General features: G+C 41.7%; 1 pseudogene; it reads right to left on the bottom strand.

The window, feature by feature from the left end:
- Nucleotides 1-1,527: 1,527 nt before the first annotated feature.
- Nucleotides 1,528-1,600, bottom strand: LOC143383955 (U6 spliceosomal RNA; annotated as a pseudogene).
- Nucleotides 1,601-18,007: the final 16,407 nt, after the last annotated feature.

The following is an 18,007-nucleotide window of genomic DNA, read 5'->3' as shown; positions in this document are numbered from 1 at the left end:
CTCTGTTGGGGGCTAGGGTTGTGGCTCAGTGGTAGAGTGCTTGTCTAGGCACTGTGTGTAAGGCACTGGGTTTGATCCTCAACACAGCATATAAATAAAATAAAGTTCTGCTGACAACTAAAAAAAAAGATTTTTTAAAAAATCCACTTTTTTGGGCTGGGGTTGTGGCTCAGTGGTAGAGCACTTGCCTAGCACATGCCAGGCCCTGGGTCGATCCTCAGTGCCACATAAAAATAAATAAATACAGTAAAGGTATAAAAATTATATAGATAAAAAATCCACTTTGTTGGATTCCCTGGGGACCACTAGGAATTGAAAGAAAGGAAGGAAGGAAGGAAGGAAGGAAGGAAAGAAAGAAAGAAAGAAAGAAAGAAAGAAAGAAAGAAAGAAAGAAAGAAAGAAAGAAAGGCAAGGAAGGAGGGAGGGAGGGAACCCTGACAGGCATCAGCCATCTGCCGCTTCAGTTAAGGACGGATGACTGAGGTTTTCTTTCATGAAATTCCACACCCTGGCTCTGGAGTTAACTTTTGTTCAAATTTCCAGAAAGAATTGAGTATCATAACCATTCAAGGTCTTGGGGCAATACCTGGGACCTCAGGTGGCAATACACTTCTCAGCTACCTGCCACTTGTCAGCTCTGATTACAGTCCTCATGATTGGGTGCAGGACCACCTCCAACCTCCTGATCACTCCTCACTTTCTAGTCTGTGCCTTTATCTGACCAGCCCAGGCCACTGTCCAAAACACAGGTGTTTTGAAGGGTAAATAACTCATGTCTTCCATCAGCCTCGTGCCTACTGCTGCTAACATCCTATACAATGTCCAGCACCTGGCAAAGCTCTGAGTAGGCCATTTATGAACAGGATCTATTTTCATTATCCTTATGCTATAAGTGTGTCCTAAATATAGTGTTTTCAGTTCTGAAAACTGTTGTTGTTGTTGTTATTTTCAGTGCTGGGAATGAAACCCAGGGCCTAGAACCTGCTAGGCAGGCACTTAACCACTGAGCCTGAGTCCTAGCCCAGAAAATAGTTTTTCTTCCAATTGTCAGTCAGATACTTCTACCTAATGCTTTGCCATGACCTCATTCAACATAATTAAAACTGAACTCATTCCCTCCAAATCAGGTTTTCCCTTCAGCTTCTCTATTTTTGTTTCCAATCTCTAAGATTTTTTAGGAACTAAAAAATCCAAGAATCATACCTCCAAATCTTCCTTAACCAGCATTTCTCAAATTTAATCAGTTACCTGATACTTCAGTTCTTTTTTAATGCTTCCCAAGCCCAGAAGTTCTCAACCCCAGTTGTACATTGTTGTTGTTATCATTACTAAGATGCTGGGAGTCAAAACCAGGGCCTTACACATGCTAAGCAAATGTCTACCACTGAGATATACCCACAGTCCTTATATATTAGAATTATTAGAGGAACAGTTTTTTTTTATTCAAGCTATTTAATTGACCTTCTAAAGTGGTCTCCATGCCTGCAGTAACCTCTTCTTTAAATATATCCCAAATATTCTATGTTTTAAAATATGGAACACTTCATGAATTTGCATGTTATCCTTGCACAGGGGCCATGCTAATCTTCTCTGTATGGTAGATGAACAATTTTTTGTTTATTTATTTTTATGTGGTGCTGAGGATCGAACCCAGTGCCTCATGCTCTTCTGTTGAGCCCCAGCCCTAGAGGAACAATTTTTAAATACAGATGTGGATCATGCCTAGGACCACCACTTTGTACAGATGTACAGATTATTCAGTGCATAGGGCAAATGGGTAGTTGACTCAACTCATGTTCTGCTAGAGCCATTGGCTCTGGAGCTGCATTTGATGGGAGGAAGGGCTACCTTTTTAAACTCTCACAACAGCACTCTTTGGGCTAAGAAAGTCCTGCCCATCCTTCTAAAATTCTTCAGACCTAGGCATTTACATTTTAAATAGTTCCAGTGAAATACATAAGCTTTACTGCCAAATAGCTGTGTTCTCTCTTTTTTTATGATATTATCAGTATGCATATTACTTCTATGTATGTCACAAATCCAACATACACACATCCAAATTATAACATATACTGTTATAATGATTACTTTTAAGAAAGCTGAGAGAAAGAGAGCAGGTGTATATATTTATAGAGCTTGTTATAATAACCTTATTATTTACTCTCTTGTTTCTCTCTATTTCTTCCCATGGATCTGAGTTACCATCTGGTCTCATTTCTTTACTCAAATACAGCTTTGCTCTCACCTGCTTCTTTTGTGCTATTATTGTCCAATGTATTACATTTTTACCCAGTATAGGACCAACAATACAATTTTATACATATTATTTTATGCAATTGTTTTTTTAACAATACATAACTCAGTACCATAAAATTCACCTTTTGTTGACAATTTATTACCAACAATGAGCACTTTTTATGTGCTTCCTGGTACATGCCATTGGAGAAATGTTTATTCAGTTCCTTTTTCTATTTTTAAATTGGGTTATTTGTCTTCTTGTTGTTGAGTTATAGGAATTCTTAAATATATTCTTCTACAAGTCCTTTATTGATATATGATTTGCAAGTATTTTCTTCTATTCTATGGATTGTCTTTTCACTTTTTTGATGGTGTTCTTTAAAGCACAATAGCATTAATTTTGATAACTCTAATTTCTCTGTTTTCTTTTGTTGCTTTTTGCTTTTGGTGTCATATTTAAGAAAACATTGCCTTATCCAAAGTCATAAAGACTAACTCCTATGTTTGCTTATAAGAGTTCTGACATTTCAATGCTTATGTTTGGGTCTTGGATCCATCTGGAGTTCATTTTTGTTTGTGATGTGAGGTAGGGGTCCCACTTCATTTTTTCTCACATAGATAGTTGTCTTAGCACTCTTTGTTGAAAAGGGTATTCTTTCCCCTATTGAATGGTTTTGGCACTTTTGCTTGTTTCCTAAGGTTGCTATAATAAATTACCACATTCTGGGTGGTTTAAAACTGCAGAATTTTTTCTTTCTCACATTTCAAGGGGCCAGAAGCCCCAGGTCAAGGTATCAGCCAGGCTGATTCCTTGTGGAGACCCCTCTCCCAGTTTCTGGTAGCTGCTGGCAATCCTTAGTGTTCCTGGCTTGTAGATGATCACTGCAGTATCTGATTTTATTGTCACATTCTCCCCGTGTACCTGTGTCTGCTGTGTCTCTATGTCGCCTCCTTCTTTTTTGGGGGCGGGGAGGGGTAATAGAGATTGAACCTGGGGCACTTTACCTCTAAGCTACATCACCAGTACTTTTTATTTTATTATTATTTTTTTTAATTTTGAGACAGGGTCTCACTAAATTGCTGAGGGTGGCTTCCAATGCTCCACCTACCTCAGCCTCCCTAGTCACTGCGATTCCAGGCAAGCACTACTGTGCCCAGATCCTTCTTGTTATAAGGACACCAGTCAGTGGATTTAGGACCCATCATAATCTTATGTCTTTTTCTTCTTTTCTTGGTACTAGGAATTAAATCCAGGGGCACTTTGCCACTGAGCCACATCCCCAGTCCTTTTTATTTTTTATTTTGAAACAAGTTCTCACTAAGTTGCTGAGGCTTGCCTCAAACTTGTAGTCCTCATGATTCAGTTACCCAAGTTTCTAGAAGTTGACAGGTGTGTGCCACCACACCTGGTTTATGTCTTCATCTTAATGAATTATATCTTCAAAGGCCCTAGCTCTAAATAATGCCATATTCTGGGGGTCCATCTAGGCATGAATTTTGAAGTTATAACAGAACTAGAAGCTGCATTTGCAAAAAACACTGACTCTTCATTTGGGCCTGCAGATGCCCATTGAGTAACTAATGCAGGATCGAAGATCAGCATCTCTACTTTCATTTTGTGCCTGTTGCCTTTATTACCTTAAACTTTGGGTTGTCCAGGTCCATAAGTAGGCATAGTAATACAAGTTTCAGTAGGCCTAAATTACCCCCCTCAAGATTAAGGACACCAAGATAAGAATAACTAAGGTATTTTCAAGGTTTTAAGGGACATTCAACGGCCAACTTGTACAACATCCTGTTCTAGACCCCTGGGTGGTGCCTAGAAGTCTCCAGTCTTTGCCTTACACTTTCCAGGAACTGCAGAACCTTGCAGATAGATCACCCATGGTGAGGCTGCCCGCACCTAAAAAGAGCAATCATTTCCTGGGACCCAAGTTGCCCCTTCTAGGATCACAGGTCTGATAACTATACACCCCACATCCAAATGCAAAGCAAATGCAAATTGCCCCCTCAAGAAATAAGGATTTCTCCTGGAGTCACTTGGCAGAAGTGATAGATTATATCACAGTTTGACCAAGACTGTTTAATTGTGCATACTCTTGTCCCCTGTCCCAATTCTTACTCTATTTTAACCTAAAGCGCATGTTAGGACCCTGAAGATGCACTTAGGACCCGAAGATAAGGCTGAGACCCTCAGACTCACTTTGCCTTCTCAATATAAACATATTGATTTAAAGTTCCTTTCTTGCTTTTCACCATTATTTTCCTTTGTTTTTTGGGGTGAGTTGCCAGACCTGATTTATTGGGACCCCCAGAGTCAGGCTTCTGGCCTAGGACTCCAGTAACAGATTGACTATTCAGCCCAACACAATCTGCCTTTTGTTTCCCCAAATTTATGTCTATCCCATGTGCAAAATATATTCAACTCCATCCCCAAATCCTCAAAGTCTCAACCCATTTCAGCATTAACTTAAATCCCAAATCTTCTCTCAGTATCAAATCAAAAATTCCCAAATCTTATCATTTAAATTATGTTAACAGTTATGACTGAGACTCTGAATTTTGTCCATCCCAGGGCAAAATTTGCAGCTCAAGGAATTTACTTTCTTGTCCCTTGTCTAGCTAGGACCTAGTAACTTGGAGCTTCCCTCTCTGATCACTCAGGATAGAGCAGAGCCTTGGGCAAGTCCTCAATCTTCCCAATTTTCAGGGATGAGTGTAATTTTACTTTCAATCCTGTCTTCCTCAGAGTTACCCTTGTTCAGAGTACTTTATTGTTGAGCTGCTGTTTGGTCAGAGGTTCTGTTTAAGGCCTTTGTACCAATGAAGCATATTGGTCATTCTGTCCTGTGTTAATAATTTTGTGTGTGGCTTACCAGATGTTTTCAATACCATGCCATGCAGCCAGGCCTGTGCACACAACCTTCCTGACTTGAATATGATGTCAGGAAGGCTCTTCCTTCTATTTCCTGGGTTCTCTGTTCCATTTCTAGCTGTTCTGCCCTTTTGCTGCATGGTGGAGTTCCCAGCCTTCTTTAATTGCTCTACATCAAAGTCTCTGTTGTTTTCCAAGACACCCTTAGGCAGTTCTCCAGGCTCTGTTCCAGTATAGTCTGTGTCCCCAGAGATCTAAAGCTTTTGTCTTTATGGGATGCCAATCCTCCTGGCAGAACCCTTGTGCCACTGCATTAGCACTGGGGAGGTCCTCTATTTCTGAGGTGACACCCAGCTCTGTGAATGGGCAGTAGGGGAGGAGGGTGGAAACCAGTGATTTCTGCTTGCCTCTCCCTCCCCCAGGTATAGAACCTCTACTCTATAAATTAGATGGAAGGAGGAAGGCAGAGTGAAGGGGCCCCAGTCCTCTCAGTCCACAAAGACTGGAAGGAGGGTTTAGGAAACAGATCATGGCTTAAATGCCATAGACTTGTTGTTCTTACCAAGATTTGGATTATCTTGGATAATATTTCTTTGTTTGCTCTATGCTCTTAGAAAAATTTCCAAAGATTTTATATGATTGTATTTTGTTTTATTTTATCAATTTTGCCAGTCGACTTGTTGTTTTGCTGGGAAGAGGATCTATCTGACTGTTTCCTCTGCTGTTCTGGAAGTCCCACCTTTGATACACTGCATTTAGAACAGTGTCTGTCACAGTGAGTGCTCAACTGTGCTCTATTTTTGCTTCTCTCTTAAGATGAAGAGGTTTCTATCTCAGTGAAAACTTCCTTAGGTGCACAGCCTGTGCCCGCAAGATGGCCTCTGAACGCAGTAGCACATACTACATTCTCCTTTGTCGGGTTATCTACCTTCTGTGCATAGGGGCTGGACTATGAGATGCTTTTATGATTTCTTTAATATTCCCAACATAGCTGATAACCTGTAAATATTTGTTAAATGATGTGAAACACAAAGCATTATTAATAATAGAGGGAGTGGGGGTTGTGGCTCAGTGGTAGAGCGCTTGCCTAGTACCAGTGAGGCACTGGGTTCAATCCTCAGACCACATAAAAATAAAAATATAGGCCAGGTACAGTGGCTTATTTCTGTAATCTCAGCTGTTCAGGAGACTGAGACAGGAGGATCGCTAGTTCAAAGGCAGCCTCAACAAAGGCGAGGCGTTTAGCAACTCATTGAGACCCTGTCTCTAAATACAAAATAGGGCTGAGGATATGGTTCAGTGGTCTAGTGGCCCTGAGTTCAATCCCTAGTACCCCAAAATAAATAAATAAAATAGTTATGTGTCCATCTACAACTAAATAATAATAATAATAGAGGGAAAGTTTGCATCGGACAACTATGCAAATAATCTCATTGATACATCCACTCAATAAGCCATTCTTTTTTATACTTCTTTGAGACAAAATTCATATACTATATAATTGGACCATTTAAAGTGTTTTACACTAGTCACAAAGTTTCAAAGTCGTCACCACAGCTTCAGAACATTTTCATCAGCTCCCATTAGCAGTCACTCATTTCCAGTTCCCTGCCTGATCCCATTTATAGGTGGATCTACTTCTGACTCTATGAATTCGCCTTTCTAGACATTTTAGACAATGGAATTGTCTAATATGTGGTTCTTTGTGACAGTCTTCTTTTGCTTAGCTTGATGTATTCAAGGCTTCTCCAAGTTGTTGCACATTTCAGTACTTTTTATTGCTGAGAAATATTTCATTGTATAGACTCATTTCATCAATTTGTTCATCAGTTGACAGACATTTGAGTTGTTGTCCTTCTTTATTGTGATTGATGCTGCTATGGACATTCATGTCCAAGTGTTTATGTGGCTCTGTTTTCATTCCCCTTGTAGATACACCTAGGAATAGATAGAATTTCTGGGTTTGTAACTCCATATTTAGCTTTTTGAGGAATTCCCAGGCTGTTTGCCAAAGCAACTGCACCATTTAATATTTCCCGAAACAGCATATAGAGATTCTAGTTTCCCTACATGTTGTTAACACGTGTTATTATTTGTTTTTTCAAATAGCCATCCTAGTGACTATGAAGCTCATTTTTTAAATGTTTTATTTAGATACAGGGTTTCACTGAGCTGCGTAGGGCCTCGATAAGTTGCTGAAACTGGCTTTGAACTCAGGATTCTCCTGCCTCAACCTTCCAAAGCACTGGGATAATAGGTGTGTGCCACCACGCCTGGCTCATTATGGTTTTGATTTGCATTTCCCTGGTGGCAGATGATGTAGAACTTCTTTTTGTATGCCTATTGAACATTTGTACATTTTTCTTAGGAGAAATATCTACAGAAATCTTCCTGATTTTTATTTGGGTTAAATTCCCCTGCCCTGGGAATTGGAACCCAGGGCCTCATACATGCTAGACAATTGTTTTACCACTGAAACAATTGTCATCTGCTACACCCTCCAACTAATTGTCATCTTATCACTTAGCTGTAAGAGTACTTCATGTATCTAGACACAAATCCCTTATCAGATTATAAATTTCTCCACTCTGTGGGATATCTTTTCACTTTCTTGATGGTATTTTTTGGAACTTAGAAGTTTTTAGTTTTAATGATTTTCAATTTATCTAATTTAGGGTTGCTTTATTCTTTTTTTTTTTTTAAGAAGAGAGAGAGAGAGAGAGAATTTTTCAATATTTATTTTTTAGTTCTCGGTGGACACAACATCTTTGTTTGTATGTGGTGCTGAGGATCGAACCCGGGCTGCACGCATGCCAGGCGAGCGCGCTACCGCTTGAGCCACATCCCCAGTCCCGGGGTTGCTTTATTCTTAAAAATAAGAAATAGGAAGGTTGTACAGGGAAAGAAAATAATGCTTTTCAAAAACAGGCTAATTTGGGAGCTGGGTTTGTGGCTCAGTGGTAGAGCGCTTGCCTGGCACATGTGAGGCCCTGGGTTCAATCCTCAGCACCACATAAAAATAAATAAAATAAAGACATTGTATCCAGCTACAAGTAAAAAGTAAATGTATCTTAAAAATATTTTTTTAAATGGGCTAATTTGAGCTGGGGATATAGCTCAGTTGGTAGAGTGCTTGTCTTGCATGCTCAAGGCCCTGGGTTCAATCCCCAGCATCACAATAAAATAAAAATAAAAAGGGCTAATTTGTTAGAACATGATATATATCTGATTCAAGTGAATTTTAGCAGAAAGGGAATTTATTGGTTATGAGCTCTGAGGGAGTTCAAACAACAAACCCATGGAAAGCGAGCAGCATGGATCAACTTCAGAAAGAGCTAGATTCAGACTCTCTATTAGGGTTCTCTCTCTTCTAATTTTAGTTACATGGCCAGGTACACCCTGCCTCTGCTCCCAAGTTTTTACATCTTGAAATTCTCATACCGGGGAAGATGCTCATGTGGATCAAATATATACACTCTCATAGAAACAGATCTGCTGTCTACTCTTGGCCCTCACAGTGCATGCCAACCCCTACCTGTGTGTGTGTGTGTGTGTGTGTGTGTGTGTGTGTTTTCAGCATTAGGGATTGAACCCAGAGGTACTTTACAACTGAACTATATCCTAAAACCTTTTTAGTTTTCATTTTCAGTTGAGATCTCACTAAGTTGCCAATACTGGCCTTAAACTTGACAATCATTCTACCTTGGCTTCCTGGATAGCTGAGATTACAGGCATGTGCCACCACACATGGTTATATATTTTTTTTCTTTGGTGGTGGTAGATATTGAATCCATGGCATGTGTATGTTAGGCAAGCACCCTAGCACTGAGTTCCACCCCCAGGCTCACTCCCTCAGTCACATATATTATATGAAAAGCTGTTTTCTGTAAAGATATATAAGACTTAACAGAGGTCATCAGGGAGAAGGGTAGAGGAGAAGGAATGTTACTTTTTCTTTTGTACTTTGCATCATGTGCATTAATTACTTTTGAAAAATCATAAAAAGAGGTGAACCTTTAATATTTAGAAGGAAAAGAAGCACATAGGAGAAAAGATGAGAAAATAGGAGAAAAGGGAAAAATATTCCAAATGCTAGCAAGTGACAGGTGTATTAATGACAATGGAGTCCCATGTGATTGTTTTCTTTTTTCAATCCTCCCCCAGCCCCACTGTTTTTTTCCCAAAGAAAATGTTTTTTAAAAAATGGAACTGTAGGAAAGCTGAAGAAACCCTTCAGAGATGCTTTTGGAAAGCAAAAGATAAATGAAAAAACACATACATAATCACCTCCCAAAGGCATCATTCTGGGGAAAATCTGGATCTCCATAACTCCAGTTTTGCATACAGCAGGGCTGGCCCAGACCCACTTTGCCCTTTTGGTGCTGAGTGGTAAAAGCTGCTGGCAAGCAGGTGAGTCAGAGAACTGAGTGAAGAGCCTCCTCCACGGTCCAGGTTAGTCCAAGTCTGGTTCCAGGGTTATAAACTGGGAAACACATCACCTGGAAGCCTACAGGTAATGATAAAACTCCTTTATGAATAGAGAAGTAGGGTTAGGAACAAAGGCTCTCTGGCTGCTCTGTTTATGTGGCTGATCTGCCTAGATCATGCAGCTGCAGAAATCTACTCAGCCATAGAAATAACTGCGAGGATGACTTTGAATTGTGGGGATGACCTTGACTTGGTTCACTGGTTAGAGGATTTCTTCAGGCTCAGCCCTCTCATTCCTTTTTCTCCTTCTCTCTTTTTAATAATCTCTCTCTCTTTTTTTTTCATATGTTCCCCACAATTCTTCCAGTCTCACTGATGCTCATCATTAATCTCAAAATTCCTACCTAACTGAGGATTCTGGTGCTTCTCCTCTTCTGAAGACTCACCGTGGTGTTTATTGTGCCACCAAATCAGTATCAGGGAGCACAAAGGGTCAAGATGACTGGGCAGAAGAATGACTAAAGGGACCACATTTCTAACCAGCGATTTGAGGTGGGGACAAGGCAGAACCAGGCAGGGTGAATCGGGGACTGGAAGGGAGCCGGCTTTGTCTTCTCTCCAGTTCTAAGGCTCAGCCTGGGCTGTGGGAATAGGAAAGGAACAGTGAGCAATGGTATTGGTTTTCCAGTGGGACTCTCCTTTATGTATCTTAGAATTCCACACGTAGGAGAGAATTTAATCTTCCTGGTGTTGTCTGATTATTTAGATTATTCCTTTAGCTTGGCCATTTTATATCAGACACCAGTGCAAACTCCTTCAGAGCTGCTTATGATCATGTAACAGGGACTCAGAGCAGTTGCCTTTGCTAAGAGCAGTGACTCTGTACTCAGGCCTACAGATGCCTGATGGGTAATTAAAATCAGGATAAAGCTTGGCATCTCTAATTTCATTTTGTATTTGTCTTCAGATTCCTTGTTAGCTCTGCGTATAGGCATGCTAATCATTTAAAGAGTGTTCATCTAAAAACTACTAAGACAGAGTTTATTAGTCCTAAATTTACCTAACCTATTTATCCCTCTTCAGGACTGAGACATGATTTGTAGAGACATTTGCTTCTCAGTGTTTATAACATCCGGTTTCAGACCCTTAGAGTGGAAGTCTTCAGTCATTCTACACCTTCCAGGAAATCACTCCATGATGAGACTTCCCCCTGATTCCCAAGTGGGAATAGTTATCTCATGGGAACTGACTGTCCCCTTCTATCAGATCATAGGTCTGATAGGTAAACATACTGAGCAGGAAGTAGAAATCGCCCCCCTCAGGTGCCAAGGGCTTCTCTGGATCCACCTTGTAGGACCAAAAACTGAAATCATGTTTGACCAGATCACGGTTCGACCAATACTATTTAATTTTGCCACTCTGGTCTCCTGCCCCATTCTTCCTCTGTTTAAACTAAAGCTCCTGTCAGGACAAGGTTGAGATGCTGGATCTCACTTTGTCTTCCCTATATGCCCCACATACTTTTCTTTCCTTCCTTATTTTTCTTTTCTTTTCCTTTTCTTTTTTTCCCAGTACCAGGGATTGAATGGGGACACTTAACCACTGAGCCATGTCCCCAGTCCTTTTTATTTTTATTTTGAGACAGGGTCTCACAAAGGCCATTCTAGTAAGGCCCCAAAGTTGCTGAGGGCCTTACTAGAATGCTGAGGTTGGCCTCAAACTTGTGATCCTCTTGCCTCAGCCTCCTGAGTCACTGGGATTAGAGGCATGCATCACCACACCTGGTCCCATATGGCTGCATTGATTAATGTTCATTTTCTGCTTTTCACCATTAACTTTTCTATTTGATTGTTGGAACTAGCGGCCAGACCTGGAATGTTGGGAGCCCTGGAGTCAGGCCTCTGGCCTGTGACTTTGGCAACAAGAGCTTCATGTAAACACCAGTGCAGGCCATTGAAATCCAGAGCATCTCACCATTAAAGGATGTCCCAGAGCTGGGTCTGACCTTTCTAATCCCTCCCTTCAAAGAATTAAGCTGGGGTTGGGGATGTAGCTCAGTGGTAAATCACTTCCCTAGCATGTACAAAGCCCTGGGTTCCATTCAAGCACCACAAAGAAAAAGAAAGTGTCAAGCTGACCTCCACATTTAGGGAGATCTGAGTCATTTCCTTATCTCAGGGACATTCTCAACTTTATTTTGAGGAATAGTGTAGGGTGAGGTGGGTGGCAGAGAATACTAGTATTGGACCAAAATTCAGAGTTGGCAAACTACTGGAATAGAAACTTGCCCTTTGTAACATACATCTGGAAGCTCCTGGACTCAGCAGTCTGTTGCTAAATAGAATTTGGTCTTAGTTAATGGGATTCTGGTCCCTTTTTCTGATCTTGTTTTAAGCCTAGGTCTTGAATAGAGGGTGAGGAGCATCTCTCTGTAAGAGGCCTACGGATAGTATGCAGGGGATCCCGTGGCAAGTAGATCTAGAGGAGTTTTCAGAGGCTGAGATTCTGCATACCAGTGTTAAGTCCATACAGAGCTAGCAGCATCTGAGGCTGGGCCAGGACTTAAGGTGTAAGAGAAAGGACCCAGAAACAACAAAATAACATTGTGGACGGCAAGGAAACTGGAAAATGCATGTAGCTGATTTTGTTCTGGCTACTAAAGTTATAGATTGACTTTCTTTCCTTCCTTTGTCCTTTTCCTTCCTCTATTCCTTCCTTCCTTCCTTCCTTTCATACTGGGATTAAACCCAGGGGCTCTTTACCACTGAGCTAAATCCCCATCCCTTTTTATTCTTTATTTTTTGGGTACCAAGGATTGAACCCAGGGGCACTTAACCACTGAGCCATATCCTCAGCCCTTTTTTGTGTTTTTTAATTAAGAGACAGGGTCTCACTGAGTTACTTAGGGCCTCAGTAAGTTGCTGAGGCTGGCTTTGTTTGTTTTTGTGGTGCTGGGGTTCAAACCCAGGGACTTGTGCATGTGAGGCAAGCTCTCTACCAACTGAGCAATATCCCCAGCCTGAGTCTTTGAACTCGAGATCCTCCTGCCTCAGCATCCCAAGCCACTGGGATTACAGGCATGCACAACCTGGCCTTGCTTTATTTTTATTTTTGAGATAGGATGTCACTAAATTGCTGAGGGTATTGCTAAGTTACTGAGTCTGGCCTCAAACTTGTGATCCTCATGCCTCAGCTCCCAGGTCACTGTGTGTACCACCACACCTGGCCTAAAATTGCAGATTTAAAAATTTCTAATTGTGAATAGGATAGCCCTGCTGGGTCAGGGGAAGGCTTGACTGGCCAAGCTGCCCACCAACAGCTCTGACCTCACCAGTCAACCTTTTCTTGTTAATATAAGGTAAAACATGACTTTTTCTACTGCTATATGAAATACTGGAGGAAGAGTACTTTATAAAGAAAAGAGAGGTTTCGATAGCTAACAATTGTAACAGTCCAGGAGCATAGCACTGGCTTCTGCCTGGCTCTAGTAACAACTTTGCAGCCAAAGGCATCAAAACGGTAGAAATGTTTATAGAAGCTATCACAGGGGGAGAAGGGAAGCCAGAGAGTGGAGAGGGACCAGTTTTACTGTTTTTATGACAACTCACTCTCATGAGAGCTTGCTCCAGAAGACCAACATTAGTCCCTTCCAAGGACAATGCCCCCATGACCTAATTAACTTTCACTAGGCCCCTCTTCATAAAAGGACCACTACCTTCCAACACTCCAACACATGAAACTTTAGGGGACACACTTAAACCATATTCAAACCACAAGAAGGACTAAGACAAAGATCCCCTCCATGGGTCTGACACTGAACTCTGCAACAAGTTTATTCCTTGATTGGGATACTTTTTGTCAAACTGGATACAACATCCCCTGTTAAAGCAAATGAAAATTTGCAGTAGTGGCAGGGTGGGTAGACAAGTAATAAGCCATAGCAACTATCAACTCTTTAGAATGAATTAGTTTAGAAATTAAAAAAAAAAAAAAAACTTCCTGAGGAGATAGGATGTATAATGTAGGGGTGGTGCTAATTTGTTAGGGTTTTTTGTTTACTTTCTGGTTGTGTCTTTAATGGTTCTTGGGGTTGAACCCAGGGACTTGTACATTCTTGGCAAGTGGTTTACCGCTAAGCTACACCCTCAGCCCTTTTTATTTTATTTTTGAGAAAGTCTTGCTATGTTGTCAAGCCTGTCCTCAAACTTTTGATCTTCCTGCCTCAGCCTTCCAAGTAGCTGGGATTATAGGCATGCTACCAATGCCTGGCTAATAGGTTGTTTTAATTTTCTGTGTGATGCATGGGTTGGGGAAATAGATTGAAGGAGGATCAAGAGCCAAAATACTGTTGAATAAGGTGTGTTTGTGGTGGTGGTGGGGGGATTAGTCTGATTTATAATTCCTGCTCTCAAAGAATACATAATTCAGTGAGTAGTGAGATATGATGCACCACTGATATTCTAGTTTCTCAAAGTAATCACTGGAAATGGAAGCAAGAGCCAGGACATATGGGGGAGTATAGTTAGACAGAAAAGGGTTCATGTGGATAGAGGATAGAAGGCATTTGTCAGAGGAAAGTATTAGAAAGAGAAGGTTAAACTCGGAAAAAATAAAAGTCCAGGTATGGTGGTACATGCTTATCATCCCAGCAACTCAGGAGGCTGAGGAAGGAATATCCCGAGTTCTAGGTCAGCCTCAGCAACTTAAGGAGACCCTAACAACTCAGTGAGACCCTGTCTCAAAATAAAAAGGTCTAGGGGCTGGGGTTGTGACTCAGCAGTAGAGCACATGCAGGGCCCTGGGTTTGATCCTCAGCACCACATATAAAGAAAATAAAGGTATCGTGTCCAAATATATATATATATATATAAGGTCTTGGGATATAGCTCAGTGGTAGTGGTAAAGCACCCTGGGGTTCAATCCTCAATACCAAAAAACAAACAAACAAACAAAAAGCCCAAAGTTTTGAACCAGTCTTTGTACTGCTAAATTGGGCCCACCACCCTGCCTACCTAGCTGTACACAGGTCATGTCTCCAGGAAAATGTCAGGATGCCACTAACCTCTTCCAAGAAACCTGATGTCTACTTTTCTTCCCAGAGATGGCAGAGTATCCTAATATATCAAGAGGCAGATCAATAGCCAGTGGTCAGGCACTCACCTTTTATTTAACCAACTAACACCATCAGCCATCTACCACCATCGGACTTGGGTCTAAGGAGGGCTTTGGGTTTCTGAGGAATGGGTCTCTGAGCTGAATGCTCAGATCTTTGTCCCACTGTGCTGAGACTCTTGACACCAGGACAGGAGCTCTCCCCTGTACACACCAGTGGCGGCTGCACATGCAAAAGCTTACCCCCTTGCTTACAAATCAGTTCCTTTAGACCCTACAGTTCCTCAAGCCACGAAGCCTCAGAACTCTGAGGCTTTCAGAAAATATCAAAGCCAACATCCCCAGGAAGCCTCAACGCTGCCATTTTACAAAGGAAGAAACTGTGGTTCAAAGAGATTAAGGGGCTTGTCCAAGTCACATAGCTACTTAGTGGCAGATTTGGAACTAAAACCTAAGTTTCAACTCCCACTCAATGTTCTTTCCTCTAGAATCTAGCCTCTGCCCCCTTGTTATTTTGGGTAAAGAAGAAAAAGATTATATTCGTGTCTCTAGAAAAACTTTGCTCTTGGAATGAACCTGATTTTCCCAAAGCTCATTGAAAGCCAGATAAAAGAATTTCTCTGCTGGATTTGAGTTGTTTAAAAAAAAAATGAATCTGAAGAAAAAATAGCAAATCTGCTATCCTAATGAGATAATGAATGCACAAGTACTTTGAAAGAGGTACAGTACTTTTCAGATATAAGGTATTATTATGCTCTTGAAAGAGATGCAGAGTCCTAACTGGCTTGGGGGCTGGGGGTGGCTGCCTGACAGAGATCATGAGTCACACACTAGGAAGCAGGGGTTTTCTCCATGAGGCTGACTCATTCTTTGGTTGTCCTAAGCTTAGAGCATCACAGTTCTTGGGGTTATTTTCCACCTCAGTCAGGAACTAGTGGTGGGTTCTTTCTAGAGTTAAGCGCTACTGGAGGGACTTTCCACATTGGGCATCTGCCCCAGGACTGCACTGGCCAGCTGTGGTGACGTATTTAACTGTGGTTAGTTGTCCACGTAACCAGCCTCTGCTTCACCTTTAAAGAAGCCCCACTGTGCTTCTCCCTGCTGGAGCTGCTAAAAAGAGGTCATCAGCAATTGCCAGAGGTAAAGAAAAAGTCAATAGCTAAGCTATAAAAACAGGCGGCCTAGATCTGCTACTTCATGGCCGATTTGCATGTGGGATGAACTAAGAGAAGGTGAACCCTCTTGATGTTTGCAGCACCCGGTAGGAGGAATGGTATGCAGGTCAGTACTTTTTCCACTGCAAGGTGACTGAAAGCCCATTTTATCTGATGCAGGCAAAAAAACAAATGAAAGAGCCAATAAATGAAAAACAATGATTTTATCAACTCACAACTGAAAAGTGTAAGCTTGAGGCTGATTCCCGCACAACTAGATCATGTGGCTCAAACAATGTCATCAAGACTTGGCTTAACCTTATCTCTTAGCTCTGCCTCTTTTCATGTGACCTTCTTCCTTCAGGATCCCTATGGTGACTCCCAACAACAACAATTCCCCTGTAAAGCTAGAAGTCCCAGGAAAGAGAGAGGGATTCTCTTTCAGTACTGTTCATTTTCCCCACCAAATTCTGGGTTCCATTCTGATTAGACCAATTTGAATCACATGTTCATGCCTGTGCTCTGATTGGCCAGGATAGAGTCCAGTTCTCTAAGTCCAGGGCCTAAGGGTAGATCTACCCACTACTTAGCCTGAGATGAGAGATGGCAGCGCGTTTCCCAAAAGAAATCTAGCAGGTTGGGGTCAAAAGGGGAAACAGATGCCAAGTTTGGAAAAACAACAGGCAAGGATTCAGTTCTATCTACATAAGGGTTTGAAACAATTTCATCCCCAAATTGGAGTGGCCAAATTTCAAACACATGAGATTCTATCTGAGCTGTCTGTCATCCTTTGATTTCTGGTGACTTGAATGGAGTGTATACAGAATAAATGTTTTGACTAATGTTATCACTTCTAAGGTATGAAGTACAAATATTGGGCTGGGTATCCCTCCCAGAAATAGTTGCATTTTAAAACAGCAATTTCAGGCAGGCTTGGTGGCTCATGCCTAAAATCCCAGTGGCTCAGGAGACTGAAGCAGGAGGATCACAATACAAAGGCAAGGTACTAAGCAACTCAGTGGGACCCTGACTACAAATAAAATTCAAAATAGGGCTGAGGATGTGGCTCAGTGGTTAAGTACCCCTGGATTCAATCCTGGTACCAAAAGAAAAAAAAATAATAAGCAATTTCAAGAGGGCTGGAAGTGTAGTTCAATGGTGGAGTATATGTTTAGCTGAGGACCTAGGTTCAATCCCTAGCACCAAAACCAGAACAAACAAATACAAACAAACTGGTTCCATACCTCAACCTTTCAGTAATGGGGATTAGAGAATGATGAGAATTTAGAATCCTTTAAGTGACACAGAAGTGTACAGTTGACCTTCCCCTATTCGGATTTGACTCTGCTCTTGATAATCTGCTGAATCAGAATGCCACCTCTCAGGTCACAGTTGGATTGGCCAGTTTCTTCTCCCACCAGATCCTATTCTACAAAGACCAACCTCCTTCCCTCTTTTTTCTGCTGCTATACAGAATACCACAGACTGAGTGAATTATCAACAATAGAAGTTTATTTCGCTCAGTTTTGGAGACTGGGATGACCAAGGTCAAGGGACCAAATCTGCTGAGGGCCTTCTTAATGAGTCATAACATGCGAAACGGCAAGCCGGCATGCATAAATCAGAGAGAGAGGGCAGGAAGAGGCCAAGCTTATAACAAGCCCATCCTCAAGTTAACAAACCCACAAATCCACTCCCTCAGTGATGACCTTACTTCATTCCTAAGGGTGGAGCTTTCCTTACTTAATCACCTTTTAGGACCCAGCTCCCAACACTGTTGCATTTGGGATCCAGTTTCTAACACGTGCCCTTTGGGGACACATTCAAACCATAGCACCCCCCTCTGGATGGGCTGTTTGGATTCCACTGCATCCGTCCCTCCCCCTCTGCATCGACAGCTGCTCTTCTGACCCATGTTCCAGTTCCAGACAGAACATCTACTCTACAGACAGAACATCTTCCCAAGGCACTCCAGGGCTCCAGATACACCTTTTGTGTATGTGTGTGTCCCACTTCACACCATCTGAACCTTTTGGAAGCCCTTTGAAATCTTTTCCATTCAGCCCCATTTTTTTTTCCCCAAACTTCTTATTGCTTGCTCCTCAATTCAATCTGTTCTGGTTTTCAAGGTCATGCTGTTTCTCTGGCTCTTCCTCCTTCTGAAAGGCACACAGTCTCCCTTCTGCCCATGATGCTCCTC

This window comes from Callospermophilus lateralis, chromosome 1 (assembly GCF_048772815.1).
Source record: "Callospermophilus lateralis isolate mCalLat2 chromosome 1, mCalLat2.hap1, whole genome shotgun sequence".
NCBI classification, from domain to species: Eukaryota; Metazoa; Chordata; class Mammalia; order Rodentia; family Sciuridae; genus Callospermophilus; species Callospermophilus lateralis.
This window is presented reverse-complemented; position numbering and strand designations above follow the sequence as displayed.